Source organism: Sitophilus oryzae, unplaced genomic scaffold (genome assembly GCF_002938485.1).
Source record: "Sitophilus oryzae breed Bouriz unplaced genomic scaffold, Soryzae_2.0 scaffold_1393_pilon_pilon, whole genome shotgun sequence".
NCBI classification, from domain to species: domain Eukaryota; kingdom Metazoa; phylum Arthropoda; class Insecta; order Coleoptera; family Curculionidae; genus Sitophilus; species Sitophilus oryzae.
Window position 1 is genome coordinate 3,484,174 of NW_022146052.1, and position 8,492 is coordinate 3,492,665.

The window sequence follows — 8,492 nt, forward strand, 5'->3', positions numbered from 1 at the left end:
TTCAAGCATAAATTAAACCAAAGGATGTGATTACCTAAAAAAATATACGGTACTTAGTACAATTTTTTTTATAAGTTTATTATTTCCGGACTTAGCGGCCGTTTCATGAGCCCTTTGGGGTGGTTTTCAAAAAGTTTGTTTTACAGCAAATTGACACGTATGAAAGTTGTTCATAATAAATGGACAAGCAACTTTTCCTCATGCTTTTTTTGTAGCTTCTTTATTTTTGGAGATAGCGTCGAGTTCATGAACAAATTGGGGTAGTTTCATAATTTTTGTTTAGTTCTACAAATTTACCAACTTAAAGGTGTTCATATTAAAATTACATGCAAACTTCCCTATGATATGTATTTATTTCCCTAATAGCACTTGTGAATTTCCTGAAAAAAAAAAGACATTTAAAGCTACCACCACTTGTTCATGGTCTGGGCGCTATCTCCAAAAATAGTCAAGTAACAAAAAAAGTTCATAAGGCAAAGGTATATGTACTCTTATTTTGAACGAGTTTCCTAGGGTGAATTTGCTGAAAAAAGAGTAACATTGAAAACTACCCTAATTTGTTCATGAACTGGACGCTCCAAAAATCTCCAAAAATAATGAAGCTACAAAAAAAAATCATGAGGAAAAGTTGCTTGTACAGGGTGGGTCAAATTCGACGCTTTTAAATGGAAACATCCTTTTCTATAGGAGATAGACGGAAACTAATATCGGTGTCTGGAGCTCAATTTTCATCAAAAACATGATGATGAAAACCGCACATCAATATCTTTTACCGTTTCGGAGTTGCGGGATGTGCATTTTTAACAAATCGCTGTAACTTTTTTGCTATGGAAAATTTTGTATTTTTGTGAGAACATTTCCAAAGCACCTTTTTACGTAGAATTTAATGGTTTAAGTATAATTTTTTTAAAATTCATAATTTAAGAGTTATCAACAGAAAAATTGATTTTTTATTTGGGACACCCTCTATATTTTTAATTAGCTTTAAAGAATTTAAAATTACCTTTCCAAAAATATAGCACACTTGATATTTTGTTATAATCCCCTTCAAAATACAGAATTTTTAAAAGTTCGCCACTTTTAACTAGTAGGCTTTGGACCCCTTATTGATGATATGCCCTTAATGGAACTCGAAAACATATTTTTCCGGCAAGACGACTCTGAACGCTGAAGTTATCAGCAAATTTTTGCAGCCAATTTCAAGAATAATTGAATAACTAACCAAGATCCCAAACTTTGGCCGTCGAGGCCGCCTGACTTAGTGCCCATGGATCTAATCCTATGGATATATTTGCGGAAGAATAAAGGTTCCTTATTCCGTATAATCTAGACAAGAATTAGAAATACTTAGCAGTTATGAGAGGGTATCTTTCACCTCCACTGAGTTAATGAATTCTGCGAGAAATGTTCAAAAACTGCCCCGTCTGTCCATAACAGAAGACGGTTGATATGTCCAACACCTGTAGCAAAATCTCATGTCTTGGTTTGCTATTTATTTTTATTGTTATTAGATATAGTTTAAAGGTGTTGATGTTGGTTAAATATATTTTAAATTATTATAAAATTCTGCATCTCTCATAACAAATATTATTTTCACTTATAATATCACAAGAGCTTAAATTATTTTCGGAAATTTTTTTGAGGGCACGAATATTTTGAAAATTATCCCGAGTCGAAGACGATGGATAATTTTCCTAAAATATTCGTGCCCGAAAGAAAATTTCCAGGAATAATTTAAGCTTGCGTGGTATTCGGTAAGAAAATTTCACACCTAAATTTGAAAAAAAATATTAATCAACATGACATTTTAAAATAATTTCAATTTGTTAAGTTGGCCAAGGTATTGATGTTTTTGACATATTATGTGTTTTGTCATTTTTGTTTGCGATTCTGTCATTAAGCTATTACTAGTTTTAAAACGTCTGTACGTAGAGTAAGAAGTGTATAGCGAAATGTTGCGATTTGGAAAAGTAAACCAACAAGTCATTAAAGAAGAAATTGAAAATATAAAACCAGATAACACCCGAAAATCAAAATCAAGTGTATGGAAACAGTTTGTTGAATTTTGTGATGAAAAATCGTATAATATTCATGAGTGTATGAGTGTAGTACAGCTGGCTACTATACTGGAGGACTACGCATTTAATATGAAAAAGAAAAATTTTGAAGATTATAAGGAAAGTGTGGTCAAAGTGATGTGGAACTCTACTGCTAAGCAGTTGCAAGAAATTTATTACGAAAAATATAAAATAAAATTTAATCCGTTTTCTGATGTGGAATTTGTAACCGCCAGAGCTGCACGCGATGCTAAGCGCAAAATACTACAGAGAGATTCAGCAAAAAGAAAAGTGAGTGCTTCAGCCTTAACCAGTGACGAATACAAAAAAATTATTGAAATGTCATTGTAGTTCATTCACATTATGATTGTAGATCTTATGTTTACCTTTTCAACTGTCAAAAAATTTCCACTAAAGTTTCGTGGCGCCTCGAAAAAATTTCCGGAAATTTTTTCAGTTGCCATGGTAACTAGTCAACATTAAAGCATGTTATTGGTTGAAAAGTAGAGGTGTGAAATTTTCGTTTTAATTGATGCTCACAGCTTGAATTTTTTGCATTATAGCCGGTGCCGTTCAAAACCTACTCATTTAAAGCGGGCAAATTTTTATATACTCTCTATCTCGAAGAGGAATCCAGCAAAATATCAAGCGTGTTATATTTTTGGAAAGGTAATTTTAAATTCTTTTCAATAAACTAAAAATATACAGGGTGTCCCATATAAAAAATCAAATTTTCTGTTGATAATTCTTAAATTATTAATTTAAAAAAATATATACTTAAACCATTAAATTCTACGTAAAAAAGTACTTTGGAAATGTTTTCATAAAAATACAAAATTTTCCATAGCAAAAAAGTTACAGCGATTTATTAAAAATGCATATTTTTGAAAAACACCCCGTAACTCCGAAACGGTAACAGATATCGATATGCGGTTTTCACCATCATGTTTTTGACAAAAATTGAGCTCCAGACACCAATATTAGTTTTTGTCTATTTCCTATAGAAAAGGGTGTTTCCATTTAAAAGCGTCGAATTTGATCCACCCTGTACATTTATTTCAATTTGCTGTAAAACAAACTTTTTGAAAACCACCCCAAAGGGTTCATGAAACGGCCGCTAAGTCCGGAAATAATAAACTTATAAAAAAAATTCATTAGGCGAACTTATAGAGAATGTTCTACAATTTGCGTCTAATTATTTTGTTGTAGTACAGTTTAAAAAAAAACTCCTATTGTTCAAAAACCGCAAGGGGAAAATTTCCGATTTTGTTTATTTTACACTCAGAAGACAGTCGCTGACAAACTCTGAAAAATTCAGCTTGCCCGTAATTTTTTTTTCACCCTCTATACGGCGATACAATTTTACTGGATTAAGTAGGTAACTAAAGAAATATTCAAAGTTTAAGAATGTAATAAATAAATTAAAAAAAATGAATCATTTCCAGTAATTTTGGTGATACTGAATGTCCTTAAATCTCTTTCATTTGTTGCTGTTTTTTTTTCGCCTAATAACTGTCGTCCATTCTTCTCACTGGAATTATACCCCCGTTAATAACTGGTTTGTGCCCCCGATTGTACTTAATAGAGCCCTCCAGGTCGCGGAGTGTACCGATGGCGGCGTATGTACACTGCGGGGTGGTAACTCTGACACGGCAACTTCGATCCTTGCCGCCGGTGCCGCCGGTTGCCTAGCGACGGGGGATGCACTGAGGGTTCGGGGGATGACGGAGCGTTCGGCCTAACTTGCCCGCTGGATTTTACAGTAATATTGCCGTGTTTTATATATTAGGCTGTATTCCGTTGCAAAACCAGGCGAACCAGACCGGTAAACTACGGTAAAGAGCGGTTCCTGTAAAACATCGGTTTGATACGGAATGGTTTGGTAAAATACTGGATACGTCAAACGTTGACGTTTTCTAAATTTCAATACCTCTATTATAAAATGTATCTTTTATGCGTTTTTAATGTACCTTCTCTGCTTTTACGTTTGCTTCTTCTTTGCAATGGAGTTTAATATTGAAAAGTACTTTATTAATAAACTGTTAAACTCTTTAGACAGCTCAAGTGAAGATTTGCATAGATCAATAATAAATAAACAAATCTAATCCATATTTATATTTTTATAGCTTGCAAAACATTCACGATTACTTGTTTTTCATGTTTTCTTTAAATGTTCCTGACTTCAAGAAACAATGGCTGCATAATAAGTTTAAAGATTGATTATTACTATACTTTTTACTATACCTTCCATATAAACTCCCTTCCGTTTCCTTTCCGTTCCATATTCTTTCCTTCCATACATTTTTTTGGCGGACGGACTGAAGCGTATCGGAAACAGCTTTGTCAAGTTGTTACATTTGTACCAGCTCTGTTAAAATTTTGCTGATATTTATTTATTCTTTCACCTCTTAATTAAATTTATTACTTTTTTCAAAAGATACAAATTTTTAAAATAAAAATTTCGTAATGATATAAATGTACAATAAAAAGTATGGAACTGATATGGAACGGAAGCTTATATACGTATAGCGTGAATACAATAACAAATACGGAACGGATATGGAATGGAAACGGAAGGTATAGTGAGAATCAACCTTTAAGGGGAATCACTTTATAGTCTGTCCCAAAGAATATACCTAGCTAGAAAAAGAATGGACTCTGCCATACTGAAAAATGGTCCTACAGAAGTGGCGCCAACTATTGAGTAGGGCTTGTTTTAAATGGATCGAAGCGCGGGCTTTTTAAATGAGCGTATTTATTGAATTCTACTCTAAAATATATAATTAAATTTGATTATTAAATCTTATTTTTTACACAAATTCAACAATACTAATAACAAGTATCGTTGTGATGTGTAAAAAATAAGATTTAACAGTATAATTTATACAATTATTAAATAAAATTAAAGCCAAACATGTGTAAATATTATTTATTATTTAAAGATTTTAATTATAAGTCAAATATTTAAAGATCGTTTATTATAATAAAACAAGACCAACGTAATACGCCCAAAATTTTGTAAATGGAGTAAATATAAATAGGTACTTAAATGATAGCAAAAATAAATGACTTACATTATATTTTTAGGTCCACAAATAAAATGATTTGTCTAATAAAAACACATATAACAAATTAGTTTGAAAAACGTTTTGATGGTTTTGATTGGTCGGTCCAACGGCAAAATCCTTCACGGTGACGGAGGTGTCTGTCATTTTACCTTTAAAGTAGTTTATTTTATTTTACAAAGAAATAAGTTGGTACAATTGGAACGCATAGCATGAAATTAATATATTTAAAACTTGGGTAACAAATGTTTACAATATTTCTGTAAAATATTGTAAAAAACTGTATAAAATTGAAAAAATCTAATCGATTAATTTTTTTTTAAATTAAAAATAAAACATTTTATTAAAATTGCATTTTAAACAATATATTATATCAAAAAAAAAAATTAAAAAGAACTATTTTTTACTTTCAAATTTCAAGAAACTTCCTGCAGTTATTAGTTGTTATTATATTTATCAATATAATTTATGTACTAATATTTTTTTTAATATTGCACAGGAATACCTAAATAAAACACAAGATAAACAAAACAAAATATTTTATTAACAATAACACTGAATTTATACTCGTACCTTAAAAGTTGATGAATTAACTTTAATCTTAATTTTTTAAACAAGTACGTACCTTTTTTACACTATTTCTCTGCAGTACTGCAGTACTAAAATCTATTATTTACCTGTCGTGTGATGTCGCTATTTTACAGCTACTCCAGTTGTATACGAAAAAAAATCGGTTGTAAGTTGAGTTGGAAAATATTTATACTAAAATTATGATTGGGACACCCTGTATATTCTAAATCTACATAAAATTTTCTACAGATTCTGAAATTTTCATAATTTTACAAATATGTTTTAAGTAAGTAAATAACTTTTTATTTTGTAATCCCATTTTTATGATTATGGTATCAGCGTGAAGAAAAATTTATTGGCATTATTTTAAATTTTAATGGCCTATATTCTTCAGTTAGGTGAAGGTGGGTTTATTATTATTGACAAGAACAATAATTTTATAATAATTTTAATAGCGTGTATTTCCACCTCTCGCAGCAATAACAGCTCGAGGTCTTCGTCGTATCGGATGAATAAGGGTAGTTACCCTTTTTCAAGAAAACCATTTACAAGAGCTAAGGCTAGCATTAACGGAGGAATCTCCGTTAATGCTAGCCATAGTTCTGAGGTCGGGATTAAAAGGAGGCCATTCCAATCTTCGTAGTCCAACCTCATCCAGGTACTCGTTAAGTACTGGTACTCCTAACTCGTTACCCCGCGCAACGTGGGGCTTGGTATTATCATCCATCAGTACAAACTGATTTCCAATGAAAGGAGCAAATGGAACGACCTTGAAGGATATCTTCAATATAACGGTGAGCATTGAAAGCTCCATTTTCAACAAATTCAAAAAAATTCTAAAAATATGAGTACTCTATTTAAAAATGTGTAGCTCATAAAAGAATAGAGAAAATAGGATAATTAAAAAAATTAAATGTGAGGAATACATCTCAGATAACAGGAAAGTGTTTTTTTTTATCCAGAATGCTCGTCCCATTTTGTCCTCAGGGTATTTTGAATTTATTAAAAACGAAGTTTTGATTTACCCCGCTATAAGCCCACCTAACCGAAATATATAAGCCATTAAAATAATTAAAAAATAATGCCAACAAATTCATCTACAAACTAATACTATAATCATAAAAATTGGATTACAAATTCAAAAGTTATGAAATATCAAACTTGGTCGAAATTTTAGGGTGACGGAATTTTATGCCAGGGACTTAATAATTTTGGTCGATACAGCGGGCAAGTTACAACGGACGGCCTATTATGTTCCCTTATCCAGAAAATGTACACGGGAACAGGATATGGCATCCATCAGGGACGAGCGTTCGTACGATTTCGCTAAAGGGAATCTCGAATTAAATTTGCGAAGGCAGAAATTGACTTGGCAATATGTCTGTTTCCTCTCTCTGTGTCCTCGGGGTCTTTGGGGATCCCTCAACTTTTTTTCTTCTATACCAGAGAGAATAAAAAATTTAAAAAACACTATATAATAATATAGTAAATAAAAAATAGTTATTTTTTATACAAGACGATAAAATGGTATTTACGATAATGCAATTTTATCGTCGTGTATAAAACAATATTTATTTCCATAGCGAGTTACGGTTTAAGAAATATTCAGAAATTATTAATTCAAGGAATTGATTACGAGTAGAAAAAATATTGTGCTGGGTTGGCGTTGGTTTCTATGTAATTTGACAAATAAATAAAGCTGTCATATTATTTGCAATGTTTGAAGTTGATTAAAAAATGATTTGTAATGTTTTAAAAGAAATACCTCATATGTTCTATTCAGAGTAAAAATGTACTTTTTGTGCCTCCCTGTAACGTAGGAATAGCTTCGATGGCCCTTCAAAGGTACAGGCATCGTCAAAAAAAGTATAATTTTTACTTCTAATAAAACAATACACTATTGGTCGGAAATAGTCTTAAGTTGAGAATGAAATTATAGTATGTATTATCTAATGTCAAAGTGTAAAGTACTTACTGCAGATCAAAATGTCGACAGGAATTTGGAAACATACAACCGTTTCAAAAAAAAATATACAGGGTGTTTCAAAACAAATGCGAAAAACTTCAGGGGGTGATTCCTTGTTCAAAATAGAGGGTAGTTTGCTTTATAAACGTTGGGTCAAAAGTCAACCATTAGGGAGATATCGCGGTACAAAAATGGCGGAAAAATAATGTTTTTATTTTTTATCTTGAAAACGAAAAGAGATAGACTAATGAAATTTTACGGAAGCATTACTGTTATGAAAACACATTTTCTGGTAATTTTTTCACTTTTTTAAAATGAGTGGAAGGGGTTGAAATAAACTACTCCCCTCATTCTTGTTAATGAAATTTAAAGAAAAATCTTATCAAACACATGCAAAAAAAATTAATTTTGATAGTTTAGTTTATTTAGAAACTTTTTTATCTCTTGTGTTTTTTTGATAAAACTCACCGATTTGAAATTAAAAAATAAAATGTAAAGCATTACATGTCAGGACAAAAAACATTTTTAGATAAAGAATCTAGTGGGCAGCTGTAATTTTTTAGAAAAAATCTAGTCGGCCGCTGTCACTTTTAGGATGTTTCTAGTATTGTTTTATTTGACATTACCCTAGTGGAATACGTTATTATCTAGATTATTATTATTATCATTATTATCACTAGATTCTTAATCTAAAAATATTTTTAGTCCTGACATGTAATGCTTTACATTTTATTTTTAATTTCAAATCGGTGAGTTTTATAAAAAAATACAAGAGACAAAAAAGTTTCTAAACAAACTAAACTATCCAAATTAATTTTTGCATGTGTTTGATAA